General features: G+C 40.0%; 1 protein-coding gene and 1 pseudogene across 2 annotated transcripts in view; one reads left to right on the top strand and one right to left on the bottom strand.

Moving 5' to 3' along the window:
• RASSF5 (Ras association domain family member 5) overlaps positions 1-25,000 on the bottom strand; it is a 757,171-nt gene that overhangs the window by 670,925 nt on the left and 61,246 nt on the right. The gene's annotated exons all lie outside the window — the stretch shown is intronic.
• LOC122806429 lies at positions 22,556-24,737 on the top strand (annotated as a pseudogene).

Genomic DNA, 25,000 nt, shown 5'->3' with positions numbered 1-25,000 from the left:
TTTAGTAGGCATGATCTTCCCTTAACAAAGCCGAACTGGGTCGGGTCAAGTGTTTGGAGGTTCCCAATGTTAATGAGTTCCATGATGATGCGCTCCATATCCTTGCAGACCAGGCTAGTCAGGCTTATGGGGCGATAGTTACCAGGGTCAGTTGTGGCCCCTCCTTTGTGGAGAGGAATAACCATTGCTGTGCACCATTCTATGGGCACGTAGCCTGTGAAGAGGCTGAGGTTGAACAGTGTGTTTAGGTGGGGGGGTTAGTTTGATCTGTAGTTCATGCAAGATGCAGCCTAGAACACCATCTGGTCCCACTGATGCTGTGTTTTTGGCTTTTGAAAGGGCTGTTTTCACCTGTGCGTGTGAAGTTTGCAATTAATCTATCTGCCAGGATGTTGGCAATATCAGTAGGTTCAGTATATTCTGTGCTATTTTGCACTAGTTCAGTGCATATCTGTGAGTTGCCACTTGGATTCTTAACCACAAAGCCTTCTTTAGCTATGTTATCTTTTGAATCCTTGGCTATTTTTCTTTCCAAGTTAGCCTTGGATGATTTCATGAGGTACCTCAGTTTCTTACTGATACTGATCAGGGATGTCTTTCCTTCTTGGGATTTGCTTTTTTTCTGAACTAGTTTCCTCCTTCTGTTGTATAGCCTGTTTATTGCAGGGGCCCACCAAACTGGTTTCCCTCTCTTAGAGGAGTGAGTCTTGGTTTTGCTAAGGATGGCATGATCCATGCATTCTTGTAGGTGCTCAAAGAGTGCAGTTGTAAAAGTTTCTGCATCTTGGGCAGCATTATCCTTTAGCGTGGGGGCTGTGAAAATTACCATCTCTGTCTTAAGTAAGGTTAAGTTTGCTTTTGAAAAGTTTTTTTACTGTGGTTTCCTTAGTTGGGGGTGGTAGTGGGGTGTGGACATCGACTGATTAGTTTATGGTCTGATCTAACCAGTGACGGGTTGACCCCCTGGAGTGGAACACCTGCCACCCATGTTGGTGATGACCAAGTCCAATATGTTTTCACCTCTGGTAGGGGAGTTTACTAGCTGATCCAGGGCATTTGAGTTGATGAATTTCCAGGAAGCGCTGGGCCTGGGACTTTGTACTCAAGTAGTTTTCCCAGTGAATGGTAGGGTAATTGAAATTGCCCAATATCAGGGTTTTTGGCATGACCTTCATGTTTTCCAGTGTCTTCAGAAAGGTGGAGCGCTGGTCCTGGGTCATGGAGGGTGATCTGTAGCAGGCCACAATTTGCACTGCAGATTTGCCCGATGTTAGTTGCACATGGACGATCTCAGAGGCAGGGGTGGCCCGTGCTATCGGACTGCCGGTCTGCAGCCCCCTCAACCTGATAGTACAGATAAAATAAAAAAAAAAAACGGAAAACAAATTTTAAATTTTGCGGACTTAGCGCATGCGCACTGCTGCGACAGTCTAGTGCATGGAGCATGCGCACAGCAGTCCTGATTGAGAATCATGGACAGAGCGCTCCCACAAGTCTATGCAGTTTTAAACTGCATAGACTGCCTGGGAAACGCGTCGGGGTCGGACTGCAATGTCGGCAGTCAGGGGAAGGATCGGATTAGAGTTTGCTGCAGGGGAAGATCTCGCGACGGGTAAGGTAAGGATCTGGATTGGAGTAGAGTTCACAACGGACAGGGTCGGATTTGCGTACTGGATGTATGGTGGTTTTATGGACAGGGATTTACTACAGGACCAGGTAAGTGGAGTGTGTGGTTTTGCTTTTACTACAGGACCGTGTGTGTGTGTGTGTGTGTGTGTGTGTGTGTGTGTGTGAAAATGCCTCAAGTGGGATGTACTGGTGATTAGACTCATGGTGGTGTGGTAAGGAATACCTCAGGCTTGAACCCTGTACCTTGTATGCAGGTGTTGAAGACCTGAATTCCCTACCCACCACCATTTGTAAAAAAATTGCAGATTTTTGCCTCATATTTGATCTGATCTATTCCTCATAATATTAGTGGTTTTTAAATATTGCAATGCTTGAAATTTGATATTGCAGTGGTAGCATTGATGCCTCATAGCTATAGGTTCTTGGGTTTGGTTCTCGACTGGGGTGCCTTCTTTGTGGGGGGGTCTGTATCTTCTCCCTGTGTTTGTGTGGGTTTGCTTTTGTGTCCTCCCATGTTACAAAGACATGTCTGCATTATTTCTTCCTGTGCCTCTGCTGAGAATTGTTTTTTTTTTGTTCCAAGCCAAACTGTCCTGATTAACAAATGTTAAATAAAATTGACAGGCATTTGAATTTCAGACTTCAGGTTTCTGAATGTTTAATTCCTTGCATATTTGATGGTGCAGTGGTAGTATTGTTGCCTCACAGCTATAGGTTTTCTGGTTTGATTCTTGGCTGGGGGTGCCTTCTGTGTGGAGTCTGCATCTCCTCCCTGTGTTTGTGAAGATTTGCTCTGGTGCCCTGTCATTTTACAAAGATGTGTCTACAGTATTAATCCCTGGGTCTCTGCTGAAAATTGTTTTTGTTCTGTCAGCAGTAAAATTGACAGGCATTTGAATTTCAGACTTCATATTCTTCAGAATACATAGTAACACAACCTTTTTTTCTAGCAATTTTCTAAGTTTATAAGATGAATATTTTAAATTTGTCCCTATTTTTGGGACTGTATTCCCCCATTATTGGCTTCGTCCAGGTTTTTGTGCTAAGGTTGACCGCTATGGCAAGAACTGAATTCACTGAATATGTTTGAGGGCTGTATTCCCTCATTACTGGGTTTGTCCAGGTGTTTTGTACTAAGAGGTTGACAGCTATGGTGAGAACTGAATTCACTAAATGATAGTCATTTAAGTTTCAGTCTTCCTCTCTTTTACAAAGCAGCTGATTTGGCATAGTGGTATGTTACTCTGACTGTTTTGCTCAGGGACTTTGGCAGTAAAATGTATGGTGGTAACACAACATTTTATTCTAGCAACTTTCCAAGATTATACAAGCAATGTTTAATGTGTCCCTGGTTTTTGGGCTTTTGACCCCCCCCCCAAATACATTTTGGCTTTTTCCAGTTTTCTTGTGCTGTGAAGTTGAGATGCAGTTGAGTATTGAGTAGATTTTACAAGGAGCTGAGAGCTGCAGGGAACAGAAGTTTAGTGCTTTGCCTTGTTAATACTATAGCACAACAGGTTGTGTACTTGCTTTTGATGCAGAAGGCTGTGGGTTCTACTCCCACAAGGGGTGGATGCTGCCGTACTGAGAATGTTCTCCTTGGTGAAGATACTAACTATGAGTCTGTTATCAGTTTGCCATCCATTTCGTCTTGCAATATTATTACTAGCTTATCATATTTTAATGTAATATAGGCAATTTATTCCTGAGGGGCAACAGACACTTTATTTTTCGATGAAACCATGAAATATAAAGGTGATTGCTCGCAGCAACCTCTTCATTAGTTACAGATTTCTTTAATGTGGAATTATTTAGATGACTTTTACTTCAGAGATTGTGCATATTTACTGATAATGGACTGTAGAATTGTGCATATTTACTGATAAAGGTGGACTGTAGAATTGTGCATATTTACTAATAATGGTGGACTGTAGAATTGTGTATATTTACTAATAATGGTGGACTGTGGAAGTCTGAGTAGACTTTTTTATGATAAATGTTCTCAACTGGGCAGTTTTGCCATTATGGGTGCATACGTTTTGTTTCATTGCTTACTGAAAAAATGTTCAAAACAAATTTAAAACACCCTCTTAACAACTGTACTGTATTGTACAAGGAATATAATTTTAGTACAATGAGGAAGGTGTATCAAAGAGCACATGTATGTTTCATATGCGAGGGGCCTATGATTTGAAAACAGCCCAAAATTAATCTTTATTTGCCACTGGCAAAATGTACTTTCTTTGAATGTGGGTTTCAATGAATGTGAGTTTCAAGGGCAGAGAAGTTTTAATGCTAAGTTTTCATTGTGAGACTGCATTGCTTTGTTTAGCAGATGACTTAGTGTTTGTGCTGTAAAATACAAAATAAAACTTTCAAATGAAGTCCAACTCATCATAGAATTAAAGCAGTATGCACATTAGTGTTTATGGTAAATGGAGTGAAATAGCCAAGTAATGGTTCATTGGAATGGCTGCAGAGGCTCCATTCAACCATGATTTTGTCAGGGGGGAAGGGCAGCAAACTCAGACAGGCCCAGCTGAACTATACCTCCCAACTGTCCATATTTTCAAAGAATGAATAGATTTTTGCTTCTTATTTTTGGTGTGTTCTTCATAAAATTTGTAGTTTTCTGGCAAATCATTTAGGAATTAAGTCACTAAATAATGACACACTGAGTTTCAGACTTCATAACCTTCAGAAAAATGTATGTTAAAGGTAAGAGCTGTTCTATCAACTGTCTCAATTTATACAAGAGCAATTTTTAGTACTGTTTATATGTGCCCCCAATATATTTGGCCTTGTTCAGATTTACTGCATTAACAGGTTGAGAGGTACATGCAAATAAATTGCTTTATAGAATTAGGCATAGCCAACTCTCAACTGTCCCCGATTTTTTGGCTCAAAATGTTGCTCTTCCCCCTAATAATCCCTCCGCAAAATAGCAATTTTGGAAGAAAACATGGAGGGTTTACAATTAAGAAATAACTGTAATAATTAAAGTTATAGATTACTTAGTTGAAATGCATGTAGATTCTTTTATTTTGTCAGCTGCTCAAGGTAGCAGTACTAATATTAAAGTGTCCCTTCCTTGGCAGGTTCCCAGCTGTATTGTGTGTCTATTTTATATTTTTGCATCACATTTTTGGTCCATTTTTCATAAAATTGTGTGTTTTGGCAAATTAGTGACAAATCACTAAAGACTGAAGTTAGAAAATGACAGACATTTGAGTTTCAGATTTTATACCCTTCAGAAAATTCATACTAATGCAAGACCTATTCTATTATCTTTCTAAGTTTATTAGAGCAGTATTTAAAAATTGGCCTTATTTTTGGGCCTTTGTCCCACTTCTGTGTATGGCTTTGCCCAGATTTCTTGCTCTTGAGGTTGAGAGGTATGACAAATGTGTCAGGGCCATCACAGTCAGCCAGACATTTCAAATTGTGACATACTTGTTGCACCCCACTCCCCCATGTAGTGACTCTGGATGTATCCAAGCAAGTCAAGGAGTAGTTGTGTCTGCCTTGGATGGGGAGGACACACTTCATAAGTACTACAGTGGCTTTTCATCTGTCCTTGATTTTGCAGAATGGTCTGGTTTCTGTCATATTTTTGTACTGTTGATTTATGCTTATTACTCAGATTTATGCTTATTACTCAAAGTGCCTGTTGCTCTGTGTTTAAGTAGCAATGCTTTAATGACCATAAGGTAAGCTTGTCTGAGATCGTAAGATGCAAGTAAGCTTTAATAAGCATACTGTTAAAGAATTGCCAACATTGAAAGCCTTTCTGTTGTTGCCATGCAGAGAATACTTGACTAGATAATGTATAAGCCTTTGGTATTAAAGGATAGGATTCCATTATTTTAAAAAGCTCATTACACTTGTTGGAGACTTCCAGTCATCTCTACGAGACTTCCAGTCATCTCTACAGACTTTACCCGTAAACTAAACAGAATGCCAATCATGTGTGGTCCATAACCTGTACAGTAATCCTTTAAGCAATGTATCTTGAGCTTGTTTCTTGTTTGCTTTTCATTTTTTACTTTGATCATGTTTTCCCCATGAAACAAGTTGTCAGGCAGCAGGTCTTTTTTGGATAAGAAACATTTTTACAAGTGGGGGCATCACATAGATTTCTACTTTCAGCATGTTACTTAGTACTTTAATAAAGCTGAATATATTATAATTAGAACTGCAGTGCAAGGAGAAGTGGTTTGAGTTGAGTGCTTCTGGTTTTTCTTGTACTTGATTTGTTTTTCTTGTACTTGATTTTGACTGGCATTCCAGTAATGTATTTAAAAAGTAATTTATTTTTTCATGCCTCACAACCTTTTGTTTCCATCTAGATATTAAGTAAGCTGTCATGCAGCCAATGCATTGAAATATTTTTATTCTTCTACACTTATTTTTGTCTTGATTGGACTTTCATGATGATGGTTTGCCACCCAGGGCAGCGTATTTAATTAAAGTTAGTTTTTGTGGTTTTGTGCATAGCTCCTCCCCTTTCTAGTTGACCACACCCCTTCCCCTTGACCCCACCCATTCAGCTGTCTCCTGCAGCCCCCTCTGTGATTTGAAGTCACCAGCCGCCACTGCTCAGAGGTATCATGCTATGCCACTAACCTGGAGGTGTAGGTATCCTTGATGAATATGGATACACCCCCTCCTTTTTGTGTTTCGGTTCGTGTTCTGTGGCCGAAACGTGTGGTAGGAGTTGTAGCCTGGTAGTACCGGGGTGCTCTCTGGAGCCTTGAACCAGGTTTTAGTTACTGCACAGATGTCAACTTTCTCCATACTGAGGAGTGCTTCGAGTGCATGCATTTTGCATAATCCTCAGTTTTTTGTTAATTGTGCTGTTTTACGGAGGTGGGTTTGACTTTTGAGCCTTGCCTAAAAAAGGCACTATGGGGGCAGCAAGAGCCTTGGCCAGTATTCAAAAGCCTAGGGGTGACAGGTGCAAGACATCTCTTGTGAAGCAATGTGGCTTGTCGAGCATGTTGTCCCAGGCTGACAGACACTGGATCCCCTTTGAATGACACCAGAAGCTTAGCCAATTGTTGAAATTGATAATTTTTTCTTTATACTGAGGTATCCTTCTTGGTGAGGGCAAGATGCTACTCAGGGTCATACTAGCCTGGGCCACATGATCAGAGAGCTCTTCCATGTCTCTCTTCATACAGTCTAGGGAGGTACATCTCAGGTCATTCACACCAACATGAACAATGACAGAGTCATATTTGTACTTGTTCTGGTGTGACCTGAGTGCTTGTGTTATGTGGCGGATTCTGGCTCCAACAGGCAGCTAGCCTTCTGCTTGTCCAGCCTAGTGAGTGGGATGTCAGTGTGCCTGACTATAGAGTCACCTATTACTAGTGTGTTAGGTATGTCATTTCACTTTAAGGGCTGTGATTGTGCAGCACACTGATTTTTGTGTTTTATGTGTTGTCTGGTTTGTGACGGGAAGTGCAGGTTTTTTGGGTGTCTGCTTTGGAGGTCTCTGATGCTTTTGCAGGTTTTTATTTAGAGCCTCTGAGTATGATTTTGTGTATTTGTGTATTTTTTGCCAGTGCTGTTTTAGTAGGTCTGTGTGTGGCTGGAGTTGTGGTGCAAGTGTTAACCTTCTCCTCTTGACTGCCTATTCCAGTCTTGGGTGGAGACAGCTTAGCTTCTAGTTTGGCTGTATAATTGCATCTCTCACATGTGTAGTGTTCTATGGTAGAAGGAGAGGGCTGTCTCTGTACATGAGGCAGTTGTAACATTTCCTCAGGATATCCAGATTCACCAGCTGGACTGCAGAGTGCACCTGAAGTTGCCCTTTGGTCATGCCTGAATAGTAGGGTGACTTGGTGAGGGGTGGATAAAGAGCCTTGCCCTGCTGGGAAATCAGTGTCAGTGCTTGCTATTAGGTCTGAGCAAGTGCTGTTCTGTAAGATGCTTTTTGAGTGCTTAGGTTGAGAGTTAGACTAGTTTCAAGGGAAAAACTGAAGAGGAGACTTAGTGGAGCCGGGGTGGAGCTGGGAATAATTTAACTGTAGCTAACCGGCACTGCCCGGTGCGCAAGCCCCCCTCTCTCGCAGGTGAACAGAGAAACTTCCTTCTATCCAAGTAAGGTATGGGCAACTCAGAAACTAGTATCACAGCCCTGAATTCAGCACTAGCCTGAAAACTGGACTATACTAGCTTAGAAAGGTGGGAAACGAGGAATTTTTTTGTTTTTGTTTTTTTTTTTGAAAAGATATGGCAAAAACAGTAAAAAGAATGCACTTAAAACAGCTTTAAACGACTACAAACGATCAGAAAAGGCTATAGCACTTTAGTATGTAGCCTACAAAAGTTTAAATTATTTAAACAAAAAACTTTTTAAAAGTGCAGGCAGTCATAAGTACAATATGTGAAAAAAAGCAAGCTTTTAAATCACAATAAATGCTGCAAAATTATACGTTTAGGTGGAAAACAATACAGCAAGAAAGTACAGAAAACTGATACTTAATCACTCCAAAGTCTCTCTCTTAAGCTAGAAGGCTTGTATCAGTTTAAGGCTTTAGGCTTACCCCTCCCACTGATAAGCTAGAAGGCTTCCCTCCAACACAGAAAGGCTTTAGGGGGCTCAGAAGCTTACAAAGCGTCCTGAAATACTGCAAATCTGTACCTGGACTAGACTAGTTACAGGAAAGGTGGGGAACAAGTACAAACATAGGCTTTTAAGCCAGCAAGTTGAAAGAGATGGAAAACTGCCCAAATGGCCAAATAAACTACAATTTCTGGGCCAAAACTCACTCTCTTACCGTGGAGGATAGGCTACCTAGTGCTTACCACTCCTACTGATAAGCTAGAAGGCTTTCCTCCAACAAAGAAAGACTTGGGGGCTCAGAAGCTTACTAACAGTCCTGGATACAGCAGCTCTGTAACCGGGCTAGGCTACTTATAGGAAAGGCGGGAAACCGGCACAAGTGCGACTTTCAAACTAGAAACTTGAAAGAGATGGAAAAAAACTACTCAAACAGCCAATAACTACAATTTCTGGGCCAGGGACCACTCCTCTTGTGGAGATAGGCTACCTGATGCTTACCACTCCCACTGATAAGCTAGAAGGCTTCCCTCCAACACGGAAAAGCTTGGGGGGGCTCAGAAGCTTACAAAGAGTCCTGGATATAGCAAATCTGTACCTGGACTAGACTAGTAACTGGAAAGGCAGGAAACAAGCGCAAGCACAGGCTTTCAAATCAGAAGGTGGAAAGAGATGGAAAAGCTTCCCAAATGGCCAATATATAATTTCTGGGCCAGAAACCACTCCTCCTGTGGTAAATAGGTTACCTAGTGCTTACCACTCCCACTGATAAGCTAGAAGGCTTCTCTCCAACACAGAAGGGCTTGGGCAGCTCAAAACTTACCAACAGTCCTGGATACAGCAAATCTGTACCTGGATTACACTAGTTATAAGAAAGGCGGGGACCAAACGCAAAACGGGTTTTTAACCAGAAAGTAGAAAGAGATGGAAAAACTGCCAATGAACTACAATTTCAGAGCCAAAACCCACTCTTCCCATGGTAGGCTACCTAGTGCTTATCACTCCCACTGATTTTAAGCTAGAAGGCTTCCCTCCAACACAGAAAGGCTTGGGGGGCTCAGAAGCTTACCAACAGTCCTGGATACAGCAAGTCTGTATCTGGAATTGACTAGTTACAGGAAAGGCAGGAAACAAGCTTAGAATTTATTTTTTTTTGGTTACAGAAAAGCAGCTAAAACAGCAGCAAAAGTCCAGAAGGCAGTGAATTAGAAGGCTACTAACAAGCAGTAATAAGTGCAGAGTAAGAGCGACTGAACGGGTAACAGCACGCACAGTAAGAGCAGATGAATAAGATGAAGATATATATATATATATATATATATATATATATATATATATATATGTGTGTGTATATATATATATATATATATATGTGTGTATATATATATATATATATATATATATATATATATATATATATATAATCTTCTTTCGGCTGCTCCCGTTAGGGGTCGCCACAGCAGATCAACTGTTTCCATTTCTTCCTGTCCTCTGCATCTTGCTCTGTCACACAAACCACCTGCATGTCCTCTCTCACCACATCCATAAACCTTATCTTAGGCCTCCCTCTTTTCCTGTTACCTGGCAGCTTCATCCTTGGCAACTTTTTCCCAGTATACTCTGCATCCCTCCTCAGCACATGTCCAAACCAACGTAATCTTGCCTCTCTGGCTTTGTCTCCAAACCTTTATACTTATTCCTAATCCTGTCCATCCTCGTCACACCCAGTGTAAATCTTAACATCTTCATCTCTGCCACGTCAAGCTCTGACTCCTGCCTTTTTGTCAATGCTACTGCCTCCAACCCATATAACGTAGCTTGTCTCACTACCCTCTTGTAGATGTTCTCTTTCACTTTTACTGGTACTAGTCTGTCACCAATCACTCCTGATACTCTTCTCCATCCACTCCATCCTGCTGGTACTCTCTTCTTCACCTGTCTTCCACACTCACTATTACTCTGAACTGTTGATCCCAAGAATTTAAACTCATCCACCTTCGCCACCTCATACTCCCTGCATCCTCACCATTCCTCTATCCTCCCTCTCATTCACACACAGAATTTGTCTTAGTCCTGCTGACCTTCATTCCTCTTCTCTCTAGAGCATATCTCCACCTCTCCAGGGTCTCCTCCACCTGTTCCCCAATCTCACTACAGATCACAATGTCATCTGCAAACATCATAGTCCACGGGGACTCCTGTCTGATCTCATCTGTCAACCTGTACATCACCATTGCAAATAAGAAAGGGCTCAGAGCTGATCCTTGATGTAATCCCACCTCCACCTCCACCTTAAAAGCATCCGTCACTCCCACCGCAGACCTCACCACTGTCGCACTACCCTCATACATACCCTGTACCACTCTTACATACTTTTCTGACACTCCCAACTTCCTCATACAATACCACAACTCCTCTCTAGGCACCCTGTCATATGCTTCCTTTAAATCCACAAAGACACAATGCAACTCCTTCTGACCTTCTCTGTACTTCTCCATCAACACTCTCAGAGCAAACATTGCATCTAATATATATATATACATATATAAATTTTTTGAGGGAAGGAACAGAGCAGGATTAAGAGGCTACAGGGGTTGTCCTTCCCAAATGCTCTCTTTGTACACAGTAGGAGTGCTTGAAATCAGAATATGATCTCACTGCACACAGTTGAGTGAACAAATGAGATGGACTCAGAAAGAGTATCCAAATACAAATCTAAAAGAGGGGCGGGCAATTTCAAAGCCACCAACATTAATACCAGAACAAGGAGGGTGGGTGAGGAACAAACTGTAGAGAGACAGCCATAACCTCAGTTGAGTTAACATTCAGTGAAAAACACAAATAAATTAAATACAGTACTATATGCAAAAGAGCAGATAAAAGTATACTTCACTTATACATCCAGCTGATTTCAGGTAGATGTTAGCCGGCCAAAGCTCTGATATTAAGCAGAGATAACTCAAAATGTACCACTTATATAAGGCAAGACAGGATATCTGTGATGAGCTGAAACTACCCCCTACTGCTATCAATGGCTACACAGAAATTCTAAAAAGTACTCTGTAGAGAGACAGCCACAACTTCAGTTCAGTTAATATTCAGTGAAAAACACAAATAAATAAATACAGTACTATATGCAAAAAAGCAGATAAAAGTGTACTTAAATTCACTTATACATCCAGCTGATTTCAGGTAGATGTTAGCCAGCCAAAGCTCTGATTTTAAGCAGAGAACTCAAAATGTACCACTTTTATATAAGGCAAGACAGGATGTCAGTGATGCTAATACAAAACCGGTTATTCCATCAAGTTATTCTATCAACTTTATAAGTTTGTAAGAGGAGTATTTAAAAATTGTCCCCGTTTTTGGGCCTTTAATGGTTTTGTCCAGATTTCTTGCTGTAAGAAGTTGAGAGGTATGTTTCTTATGACATTGAATCTTATTTAAGTTCTAAATAAGATGAGCTATTTTGTAACATTTGGGGAAACTAAGAATATAAAAAGTCCTGTCCCAGAAGCATATGAGGGGTATGAGATTTGGCTGTAGCTGCACAGTTTGCTTTTGTAGACAAGCTGAGAACTTGTCTAGGCATTACATAATATTGTTATGATGATTATGCATATTGTCTTTATCTCCAAGAAAAATTCTTTATGGTTTAGTAAATATACTTATGAGTATGTTGAAGGAAAGGAAATTTTTGTCATATAGTGTGTGCACTGATTCATCTAAGTGTAGAAATTGGCTTATTACACCAGTTAATACAGCTCCAGTAACTAAAGGATACACTGACCGGTGTCACCCTAAGCTCTGTGCATCCATTAAATGCTTTGCTGTGAAATGTACACTAATAAAAATACACTGCAGAATGTTTTTTATTTAATCAAGTGTAGATGTTTGCATCTACAAAAGCATTTAACATGTAGAGTGTTTGGAAGCATCAATACTGTCCTTGATCCACAACGTCGTAAATGATTTTTGTCTGAAAACATGGTGGTCAGGTATAAAATCTATTGTGTACCTCATTAGAGAGCTGGTTCAAGAGGTAAAAAGTGAGGTTCATCATCAGGTAGACCGATTTTTACTTCCGATTCAGGGCCCACTTGGTTTATGACTTTTAAAGTGTTGGTCCAGAAGGATTAGTACGACTAAGTATTTACTTATTTATTTGACATTTGTTGACCGGGTTGGTCCAGCTGGGACACAGCCATTTTTTCAGTGGAGACCCGGGGGAAAAAAGCTCCACAGTAAATACATACTTGTTTATCAACGGTTTGCTGTGTTGCATAGATTGTCCTTGGTTACATTAGCTAGTAATATGAAAATTTTTACTCTGATCAGAAACGGCAATAAAACGGTATATTTGGATTTGTGCCTAGTGAGGTCAAGAGTATGTAATGGAAGGCCACAATCTGTTTGGGGAAGGTATACTTTTTGCCAGTGTCAGGTCTGAGCAATTGCAAAGAGATTCATCATCAAATGAGCTGTTGTAAAGTATTTTTTGGTGGATTTTTAATATGATGTTTGAAATTTGATCTGCTAATGTTCTGGCATGCCATAAAAAGTGATTGTGTTGGTTTCTTCTAAGATAAAAGATGTATTATGTTTCAAACCCACCACCACCACCAAAAGGAAAATTGTGGAAAAATACTTCTAACTGTAATAATTTCACATGGCTCTGGTTGTGTGCAGGCTTCCATGTAGTTAGTGTATAGATGTAAGATGTAAATACTTTCATGATGTTACAATGTATTTTTTGTGTTTAATGGAATTTAAAACTGTTAGCATACCATTTGCAAAAGTTGAAAGTGATCTATCGAAGTGTTATACCTTTATGGGGCAGGAGCGTTTCACTTTTCTCTAAGCAATTCTCTGACTATCAGGAATATAGCATTAAGTTATGGACGTAAATCCTCAACCACATGAAAAAATCAGCCCTCACTAACACAACTAAACAATTACTCCCCCAGAACTCCACATACCTAGTGTTACCGCTGGACATTGCAAGACACCAGTTTGTAATGCTAGATGTGACTAAGGTGATCTTTCTGGACACTACTTACACACAGCTTTTGACCAAACAGTTTTAAAAATGCTGTCTAAAAAGCTTCAGGAAGTGGATGCACTGAATGACAAAGAAGAGCTGAATATCACTTCATGAGTTAGAACAGAAGAATGATAGATGGACTGTTGCCTGGCAGTTGGCTTATACGATTAAGGAGCTGTTTCCTGCGGTGCAAGGTTTGATTCCCTCAGCCTCTGTTGCCTAACTGTGTGACTTTCAGCAAGTTGCTTAACTAGACTGCATTCCCAGGCTGCGTCTAAAAAAAGGTCCATGGAGATCAGTGCTCTACCTCAGAAAACCAATGCAAATAAAATTTAAACATACCAGGCTACACAATGTACACAACATAATGTCAGGGGAAATTAGAGGGAATGAGGAAACAGACCTCATTCTTCAAAGACGTGATTTGCAATCACTAAGTGGAAGATACTGATGTATAAGGAATCTTTCCTAGTGAAAGTTTGGGAGAGTGAGTCCTGGAACACCATTACCAAAGAAACCTCCATGACAACTGTAATCCCCTGTACCATGCATGGTACCATGCATGGGGTCTGACTGAGCAGAGGATAGGCTCTCAGAATTGTATGCAAGAGTTTCTGGGAAGTTGTGACATTTACTTAGTAAATGTCAGCATAACAGAATTGGTCATTGGATAAGTTGGCTTTATTGAGATAAGGTAAGCACACTCAAATATACAGGCATGGCCAAAGTCACCACAAAAGTAGGATGGTATACCAGCACACCACAAAAGTAGGATGGTATGCCAGCACTCCTATTGCATATGTGTACTCGTGTGTGGGAGATGAAAACTTGGGTCCCAGCTCCTTGGAAGCAGTATGATACTGCCTAAGGGTACCTTTAATATCCTAGTCGGCTCCAAACATGGGTGGGAGGTGGTTTGGGGGAAACATGGAGTGGCATGCTAAAGTATTCAAAGAAAACATGTGGAAGATGCATTTTACTGAAGCGTGACAATAGTACCAGTAAGAGTGAAAGGGAAGGTCTACAAGAGGGTAGTGAGACCAGCTATGTTATATGGGTTGGAGACGGTGGCATTGACAAAAAGGCAGGACGTAGCAGAGTTAAAGATGTTAAGATCTGCACTGGGTGTGATGAGGGTGGACAGGATTAGGAATAAGTATATTGGAGGGTCATCCCAGGTTGAAAGGTTTGGAGACAAAGCCAGACAGGCAAGATTACATTGGTTTGGGCATTTGCTGAGGAGGGATGCAGAGTATATTGGGGGAAAAAGATGCTAAGGATGAAGCTGCCAGGTAACAGGAAAAGAGGAAGGCCTAAGATAAGGTTCATGGATGTGGTGAGAGAGGACATGCATGTGGTTGCACCCTCCACACCCTCGCTCTTTAAATATAACAACTCCAAGGTCGCACTACAGTGCAATAAAGGGAAATCTTCCCTTTCTGCTCTGAACGGAAATCCCAATTGAAATGTTCGAACATATGGGTTTGACAATATGGCATTCAAACTTGTTACGGTTCAACAACGTAATATGTATCTGGGGGGTGGAATGCCTCCAAAAATTGGATACCAGGAGAATGCAGGACCACAAATGTGAATTCAAAACAGGATGGTATTTGATTTACTGAAACTTCTTTGGCTGGGGCGCAGCTAATGAAGGAGGACACCATGCCACACATGAGAATAATACAGAAGCTAAATTTCATCCAGATAGGTTAAAAGGTGGTCACCTAGGCAAACAACACCCATTAACTTTCCACAGCAGAATTGCCCAGTGGTACATGGAACCCATTATATAGGAAGAAGTTGAGTAAAAAAGAAAATTGAGTAATCTGCTACTGAAACACGAAATAAAGCTTGGAAATGGTTACAGTACCATTAATTTGTAATATTAAAAATGTCCCATGCAAAGTGCTTAACTGTACTTGAGCAGTATACTAGCTGTGAAGCTGTACAACCTTGGAGACTGACTGACATTATATTTTCCCTAAAACAAACTAATTCCTAGACTTTAAAGGTAGAGATGGTTCACCTAGCTAGTTGTTTGTGTGTGTGTGTGTAAAACTGAAATCTACATTTGCACAGAAATACTTTAATGCATCTTTAAGCCTGCTAACTCTTTCATGTAACGTGACACACTTCTCTTTCTACACTGGCAAACACGTCATGATTGAAAAAGTATGAGGTGCTTCACTACAGAGGCTTGTAGTAAAAGATATTTCAAAATGAAGCTCATTTCACCAGCTGTAATAAACTGTAGGCATTAAACTATTTTAGCTAGTTCAGTAAAACCAGTTGTTGTTGTGTCTTTCGGCTTTTCCCAGTCGGGGGTCGCCACAGCGGAACTCCGGTCCGCTAATGATTGGCAGTAGATTTTTACGTGCCGAGTTGCCCTAACGCACAACCTTCAACGAAGGTGCGCCCATTCATGCATGTCTCCGCACAGAAGACGCTCTAGCTGGGAATCAAACAGGACATCTTACTGTGAGGTGATAACGCTACCGCAGCACCACCACTGCAGATAGTTCAGTAAAACCAGTACACAATGGAAATGCCCAGTTATGTTTTTAATGCTTTTTATATTGCAAGTTTCAATAACACAACATCAGTTCTGACTATTCCAGGTTTATATGGTTTGTTCTGATTTTCTGCTGTTTTGATATTGTGGCTTGCACCTAAGGCGGGTTCCTGATGGTGTCCCACAGAGGTTCATCTGGGACACATCTATTTTTAGTATTGGACAGACACATTACAAATAGGCTAGAAGAAAGAAAGCATCTTCTGAAGAAGACATTAAACTCTGCAATAGGGGATGCATATGGAAAGATATGGAAAGATGTCCAACTGTATCCTAACTTAAGACTTGATAGAATACAAGTGTGTGCACTTGGTGAGGAAGGTCCAGACAGAGGTTACATAGTAGGGATTGACATACAGATCCACAGTTACAGAAAGATGTTATTGTACACTTGATTGTTTACATGAAGAAAAGCTAGGCTGGTCCTCCGATACATGAGAAGTATTACCACCAGAAAAAAGGAAGCGAGAATTACTCTGTGTAAACAAATGATGTACTATGAGAAATTCTCAATGCCTCAGTTTGAAAGGATATTTAATGGGCAAAAATGCTATAAGAAAAGTAAAAAGTAATATGTGCATCCAGGAGGAGGAGGAGGCAAGAGAGAGAGAAGATGCCTGCATCTCAAAGGGAATCTAGGTTGAGCATGAATCCATGTGTGCAGAAGCTGATTCATATCTGGTCCACATATTGACACTATTTCCTGTGCCTGTTAATGGGCATTCATTACAAATGCACAACAGAAACAAAAAAGTCCTCCTAACCTATTCACTGGTATAGTGAAGATTTCAACACAGAAGCTGCAAGAAAAGTATGACTAATATATGATGTACATTATGAAGTGCATGATGATCCAAATTACATTTCAAAGAAATGCTCAACGTGGGAGAGGAGTATGCAACCAGGTTAATATGACTTGTTTAATATATCATTTAGAAAGGCCTGTATCATTATGCAGGTCACTGTTCACTCTGCATGTACAGAACAGCTGTGTAATAATGATGTTGTCAAATCTATACTGCAGATGTTAATCCTTGAAAAGTGTGACATTAATTACCATTAAAAACACACCCAGAGAATAACTAACATTCCTCTGGCAACTGTTTTGTAATCCAACTGTTAATGACTAAAACGCACCTCAAGATGGAAGGGAAATTGTATGCTGGTAGTATATACAATGGTTCTTGAATACTGTCCACTGCAGCTTCTGCAATCATCCTACTGCCCAGTACTGATGGGTTGTTGCTTCTCTGTGTTCACATGAAAACAGCTTTATTTGTACGCACATGTGCACTGAATGCTCTACCAAACCACACACGGTGCTGATTCCTCCCCCAGTCATAGCTAGTCGGCTAAACCCAGGCAGCTGCCTCCTCTCCACAGGATAGACTCTCCTTGCATGCCCTATCACAAAGAAGGGGCCGATAACCCTACAGCTAAATAGGGAACCATCCATTGCAATGCATTTTGAAAAGAAGTGTTTGATTTTTCATTGAGGAATCCTGAGAACAGTTGAACTGTGGGCCATGAAATGGTATGATGTCTAATTATAGTCTTAAACTCCATACGGAGCAGGTTTCTCATAGTCTTGAGATAACTGTAATATAATACAACAAAGAATGGAAACTGTTATTCAGTACAAAAACATGCCCCCGAGATACGTATCCTCCTTTAAATGTGCAACCCTTTTTAATTTCCACCTGACTTTCATGCTTGACCATCCATGAATCCCCTAATGGCTCTTTTCCAAGTACCCTGGATGTGACCCTTCACTAAGTGCATCCCAAACTCTGCTGAAAGTTTACCTCACTTATACTTGCTGTTAGGCCTAGGAAGAGGTAAACATAGGAAGAGGTAAACATGGTGTCTGGGAGTTATCATAAACTTGGCAGCCAATCAGTTACCTTAGCTGTGGAGAACGCTACTGTACTGATATCATGATGTCATAAAAGCCCCCTGAATCAAACCTCAGAAGTCCTCTGAGGCTCCTGGTTGCCACCTAGGCATTGGACTTTCCATCTTTCTATCCCCTTGACATAGCAGCGCTGGCTATCTGATGCTTCATCCTCTCCTCACTGCCAGCGCAGCTGGCAGCATGAGTCCTTCTCCAAACTCAGGTTGCCAGTGACACAGATGACTGTCCTGCTTCTACTTCTGCTCCATTAGGCTGGCAAATTTTCAAGCATTTTTGAAGTTCAGCTTTGCATCATTCCAAAGACCATATGTGCTGGAAATTATATGGCTGTTTTAGAAGGAAGGATGAATGTCATAACCTTCCAGTCTCCTTAAGTGGTAATAAAATTCCTTGATTTATCACACACGGATGGAGAACTTCAAGTATGAAAATGAACTAAAAATATCATTTGCACTGAACACGGTTTAGTGTAAAGTAAATATGTCCCAACTGTGTCCATCCAGTCATCTGAAGTTATGTTCAGTTTGTGACATTATCAGGAAAACTTCATACAGCTATGTAGAATTGCCATAGTTGTAATGTTTAATCAAGATAACTGTCTCAGTTCTTCCTGGTTACCTACCTACAGTTGTGATGGATGCCATCAAAGTGTGGTAGCACACTGTCCTCCATTTGCTAGCAACACCTAAGATGCAGCATTCTTGTTGAACCTGATGAGTCTTGTGTCTTGACATATAATGTAGGATTTGTACCCTGTCTGCATTAGTCAATTTCTGCCACAGAAAGTGTTGTTTACATAGGTTCATAAGTGTAATGACCACTATGGCCCTTAAAGCCTAGCTGCGGAGCCCAGATGTGACTCCTACATTTGATTTATATTTAATTTATGGGGGGGGGGGGCGTTACTGACTGCCTTTCTTTATCAGACACATGGGAGCTAGACCGGGATGAATTTAAGATTAACCATCCATTGATCCAAGTTGTGCTTAAATAGGGAGCAAAATACACTTGCAGACTTACAGGGGATAAATAGCATTTTCTGTCAGCAAAATATCTGCAATTTTTATAGCATTTAGTGCATCTCAATCCTGTTAAGAGATTTAAAAAAATATATTTTTCTCACTGAACAATACATAAACCATATATATGCTTATCTATTTTTTGAAGTTTAAGAAATGAAAAATAATGCTTGAGTGGAATCCATATAGTACAAAATTTCTGTTGTTCACTTCCCCCAAGTGAATTTGTTTAAAAGACATCTGTGCAATAAGCACTATTTTTTTCTCTCTGCATTTCACTCCCTAAAGAAAGATTCCCCTTTTTCACATGTCAAAGCATGAACTGGGCAGTTTTAGCCTTGTTGTATTTTTGTCTTTGTTTTCTCACTACAACCCATGTTGGGGCTGAATGAAATCAAATGGTACTTTTCCATTATTAAGTGAGCTCCCTTGCTTCTGTATCATTTGTCGATCACAACTGAAAATGTCTTGCTAAAGAAAAACATGCAGAGGGGAGGTATCCGTTATCTCGTGTTCACGTTCAGATCATAAAGCTATTCAGATCTATGGATTCACAGCTCACAGCATCACTTGTAACTGTGTTCTTTTTCTTCTCCTGGGGCCTAAACTAGTGAGCCTTTCTTTTCAATTCTGAATGTTTGTTTTATAATTCCAAAATACGTACTTTTAAATACAATTAATATTCATGAATGGGTGAAGCAGTAAAAGAATTTGTAATAGAAAAGAGGTAGGGTAAAACTTTTATGCTAATTAACATAAAGCGCTTTGAAACACACTTTGCTTGATGCTAACTGGGTGTCTGTACAAATGTGTATTTAATGATCAACTCTACATTTCCAATAGTGTGTGTTTTTTACTGTGCATATTTCTAGGCATGCTTTGATCTGTATACATTCTTGGTATTCAATAAATGGATTTTCTAAATTAATGTGAAACTGCAGCAACAAGTTATGTATAAAGCAAGATTAGAAATGAGAGCAGCTTTTGCTGGAGGAAAAGGCACAAATCTTTCTGTTGTGTGTTGTCATTTATGACTGAATTTTAAACTGGGCTTTGTAAAACAAGAAATATAATTCCCCACTTTATGCGCTCTCTCTCTCACTGAAGGAAGTAGAAAATGCTGAGACAGCCTGAAACACTGATTCCATTTATAAGTCTTTATTAACCAGGCTATTTGTTCTTGCTTCACCAAGCTCTTTAAAAGAATGTGCAGCATAACATGTGTAGGAAAACAAATATGTAATATTCGTAGCAAATAAATCACTAACCTACTTACTGAGGATTCTCAAACTTGGCAGTATTTCACTGCTTTTAATCAAAACTAGGGTGCTATGATTTCATCAGCTTTGCCCTGTCAGTGTATTACGGGTAAGTAGTAGCTTTCCCCCATAGTTAGGAAAAATTAGTAGTTATTGCACAGACAGCAGGTTTGAACTGCACGGAACTTGATCAAAAGATAAGTTTCTTCATTTTTTTGCCCAGAGTGAATATTATGCCTGGTACCTTGGAATAACGGACAGTTACTAATATTAAGGTTAGCGGTCATATTATTGGCCTTCTCATTTAGTAACCAGAAAGGCATGCACCTGTACAAACTGTCTAGCTTATCTTCTTGTCTCATACCCAGTTAGTTGTTACAGCTATTTTTGATTTGTTTATTTCAAAAAAGTGATTTCTAGCTAGAATCCCCAAACCAACAGGGCTCTCAAGCATATTCTCTTGAACTAATTACATATATTTCCTTCTGACTTTGAATGGCCTTGTGCATTAACAAGTATCTATTCACTAAAATCTTGGTGCAATAAAAGATTTTAAAAAGCTCTGGTTGTGGGTGTATAGCTGGCAGATAATTTTGCAAGTCCACTAGCTTCTGAGGGTATCTTGTATAGAAATGAACAGGCTCATAAATGTGGGATCAAATAAATCTATTTTAAACATCTTTGCTTTCTGAGGTATTTCTTTGTTGCTATTCACTTAAGGTATTTTCAGACCTGAAAATACAGTAAACTCTGATAACCGGCACCCATGAGGACTGGTAGATGCCAGATAACTGTAGTTTCTGATTGCTTGAGAATTACTATTAAAAATAGGCCTGACTAATACTGTATCATTTATACCATACCATACCATACCATGAACACTGCTGGGGAGAGAGGGAATTTATTTCTATCTTTCTTTCTTTTTTAAAACTCTAAAAAAGGTAAGGTATGTTAATGCGGGGGGAAACAAGTGCAACACGTGAAATACTGTAGTGTATTTAAAAAGAAAACGCAAGGGCAGTTGTTAAATCAGCCTTCTTTACAGCATATTTATGTTCACGGATCCACTCATAGAACATTCTAGTTGTTTTACCCATATTGAAACTTTCACATGCTACACATGTAGCTAAATAAGTGATATTCATAGTCTTGCAGTGTGCATATAAATTAAACATACATTTCTGTCTAGAAATAGGATGTACAGTATCAATAGAAAGACTATCTCTACAATTACCACAAGGAAAAGTGCCAGACGTCTGATGCTCAACAGGCACCTTATCTTGCATTTGTTTACAGTCCTTATAGCAAAGCCGTCATTTCATGGACTTCTTACTTTTGTAAGTATATTTAGGTCTAGTGCCCACAATATCTCTAATCCCGTCATTCGTGGTGAAGATGCCCCAATTTGCATCCACCACATGTCTAATCCTGCTAAAAGTCACTTTGAAAAGGTAGAATTAATGGCATATTATCAGATTTCTTGATTACACATAGGGTCATCTACCCTATCAGAAAAATAGGGAAGGGCTGAGGTGGATCTCAGAACTTTAACATCTTCCCTCATAACTTTAATTTCTCTTGCACTATATCCCCTAGCTGCAAAGTCATTAGAAAGTTTCTCAAGGTCACTACTAAAACCTTTGTCTCTATTATTCAGACAAGAAATCCTCATCCCTTGAGTTTTCATAATATTCCTATATACATGAGAGGGATGCATACTGTCACGCTTTAGAATGTTATTTCTCCTACATGGCTTTCTATATAGCCTAGTTATAAAATTACCCATTGTGCTTTTTCTCACTTGCACATCTAGAAATGTTACTTCTGTAGATGAACTTGTACCAGTTTGTGCAGGAGAATGCCATCAGTTTAAATAATTGTCTTCTAGTCACGCTGGATGTTGAATCTTTGTTTACCTGTCTCCCTAATTTGGAAGGTATTAACTCATTAACCCCGAGTACCTTCTCATGGCGCCTCTGTGCTTACACCCGAGTGCGCCATGAGAATATAAGAATTGCAAGCCGTTATGCCCGAGTGCCTTCCAGCAACGAGAGAAACTGTAGTGGAGATTTGTGCTTCAGCTTAATGTGAAACACGCTGAAATCGTAACTCAACATGTAATTTACCTTATCTAGTTACGATTCAGCGTGTTTTTACATTAGGTTTGCATTAAACTTTTATTGGAAAATCTTCAGCAAAAGTTGTTGATAAAGCAAGTGGTGGCAGCCAATCGGATTCTTGCAATCCAAGCCACCACTCGCATAACAACTCCACCCCCAACTTAATTTTCTATTGTTTTCTCCAATAAATAGAGGGTCCAGCAGCAGGTATTTCCTTTCTTTTTGCTGATATTTGGAGAGTTTACCTGCTACTGGATCCCTCTATTTTATTGAGGCACTCACGGATTGCACGGAGATTGTTGAGAGCCATACCAGTTTTGCGGTTTTCACTAGGAGTTCCCATTGCTGATATTCTACTTGTCCCAAGAACTGCTTTTTTTCCCCTTCAGGTAAGCTACTTGACAAAGACAGCCAGGTTTAATAGTGTTAGAAACCTTGACTTTGTTTTTCCACATGCCAAGACAGTAGCAGCCTTTTATTTATGATTAACCAGGATCGTCCTGCAGCAGCTGCTGCTTTCCAACAGCTTGAACAGTCCAAGTAGGGTGAGAAGAGTTGTGTTCATGCCCACAGCCATTATATGTCTATCTGCATGCGACTGACTCGCACGATCTAACTGGGGGTTTACACAAGCAGCTTTTTTTGGTTTCAGGTTTTTGTTTTTATATTTAGTATGTATATAGTTATGATTTTAAGCTGTATTTTATGAGGCATTCTCTTTTGGCTGTATCAAACGAAGTGGTGTGGGGGTAAGGAGTTATCGCAGCAATGTTTATTTTATTTCCAGGGACAGTACTGCTCCACATGCCATAATATCATAGTAAATGTAATTCTGATGGATCTTATTCTATAATGACTACATGCTGAACATTTTCTCTGAGCTGAAATGCACTATGCTGCTTTCCGATTTGTTACATCCTGGTATAGGCAGCAGCAGGTTATTAAAAAAAAACTTGGGGGGGTGTGTTTGTTGTAAAAAAACTAGCTGGATTTCTTTCTAAAATTTCCTCTAAGTTGCGTGCGTCCGGTGATGATCTGTGCCTCTTGCAGTATGTTTTTTTTTTTTTGCAGCAGGCGTGTTTGATGTACGAAAACTAGTAGGAGTAATACTGAAGTTGTCTAGTATCACGTTTCAAATATGGCTTCTTTTTTTAAGAACAGTATTGGTGTTTTGTGTCGTAACTATCCCCTAGTCGTATCTTTAAAGTTTGAAAGGCTGCGAAGTAGTAGTGCAGTATTTCCCCAAGGAATGCACAAAGGAAAAGTCGCTATTGTCACGGCTGCTACCAGTGGGATTGGTTTAGCAAACACCACAGTCCACAAGCGCAAATAAATCCAATCCTTGAGGTACGATGAAGATGCTTTATTCAACGAAATACATGCTGTATTTCGTTGAATAAAGCATCTTCATCGTACCTCAAGGATTGGATTTATTTGCGCTTGTGGACTGTGGTGTTTCGTTTCTGGTTTTTGTATTTTGGCGCCACTTGCTTTACTCTTTTTTTTTTTTTTTTTTTTAATTGGTTTAGCAATTGCCAGACGTCTTGCAAAGGAAGGAGCTAATGTGGTAATAAGCAGTCGAAAACAAGAAAATGTAACAAGAGCTCTTGCAGAGCTGAAGTCTGAAGAACTAAACATTTCAGGATGCATCTGTCATGTTGGAAATGAGGAACATCAAGACTTGTTGGTCAATATGACTCTAGAGCAGCATGGTGCGATTGACATTCTGGTGTCTAATGCAGCAGTGAATCCATTTGTAGGTAAAATAGTGGACTGCAGTAAGGAAATGTGGCAAAAGATATTTGATGTAAATGTGACTGCAAGCTTCTTGCTATCAAAGCATGTCGTCCCGCACATGGAGAACAGGGAGGTGGCTCTATAGTGCTTGTGTCTTCTACTGCTGGTTACCACCCTATTCCAACCATTGCTATATGCAAGTTTTCAGTCAGCAAGACTGCCCTTCTTGGGCTAACAAGAACTCTGGCTCTTGAACTTGGTCCTATGAACATTCGTGTGAACTGCATGACCCCTGGCCTTACCAGAACTAGATTCAGCACAATTTTGCAGCAGAGTCCAAGGCTGAACCGAATGTTAACTGAAAACTTGCATATAGCAAGAATTGGGCTACCAGAGGAGTGCGCAGGTGCCGTGAATTTTCTTTGCTCTTCAGATGCTTCAGAAAAGTTCCCAAGAATGCCAGTCAAGTGGCATGTAACCTCAGAATTGTTCTAGGAGTTCTCACACCTCTCAAATCGCACCACTGACTATATCCACATACCCATAAAGCTCACCCCAGTGATGATGCTAAAATGTATGCCATCCGGAATAGGTGAGATTCACTGAACTTACAGTTTGTAAGCCTGGCTAATGACAAAATTACCCGAGTTTCAGCAGCACATCAGGCAACTAGCACAATGCATTTATTTGGAAGATGTGTACCTAATGCCCATGTTTGCTAAGAGATGCACACCAGAAGAAAATCTTGTGTGTGAGTATGCAGGAAGAATAAGTAATATCATTATGTCAAAGCATAAGTCATGACAACTATATGTGTTTGGTTTTCTTTAAAAATTGACTTGACACTTCTTTCTTGATAGACGCATTTTGTAGTATTTCCTTATACTTTTAGACTCTAGCTCCCAAGATAAAGATGAGAGAAAATGCATATTTGCAAATGCACTTCTGAAATCATATTTCAGTACTACAAAAAAAATATGCTTAATGCCATGATACAAAATTATGGAAGCAAGGCCCAAGAAACTTTAAAAAGTACTTATTTATTTATTTATTTATTTTTTTATTGACATTTGTTAACAGGGTTAGTCCATTGTGGGCTAGTAGCCCATTTTCAGTGGAGACCCAGGGAGA

This window comes from Protopterus annectens, chromosome 7.part0, assembly GCF_019279795.1.
Source record: "Protopterus annectens isolate FY-2018-M chromosome 7.part0, PAN1.0, whole genome shotgun sequence".
NCBI classification, from domain to species: Eukaryota; Metazoa; Chordata; order Ceratodontiformes; family Protopteridae; genus Protopterus; species Protopterus annectens.
This window is presented reverse-complemented; position numbering and strand designations above follow the sequence as displayed.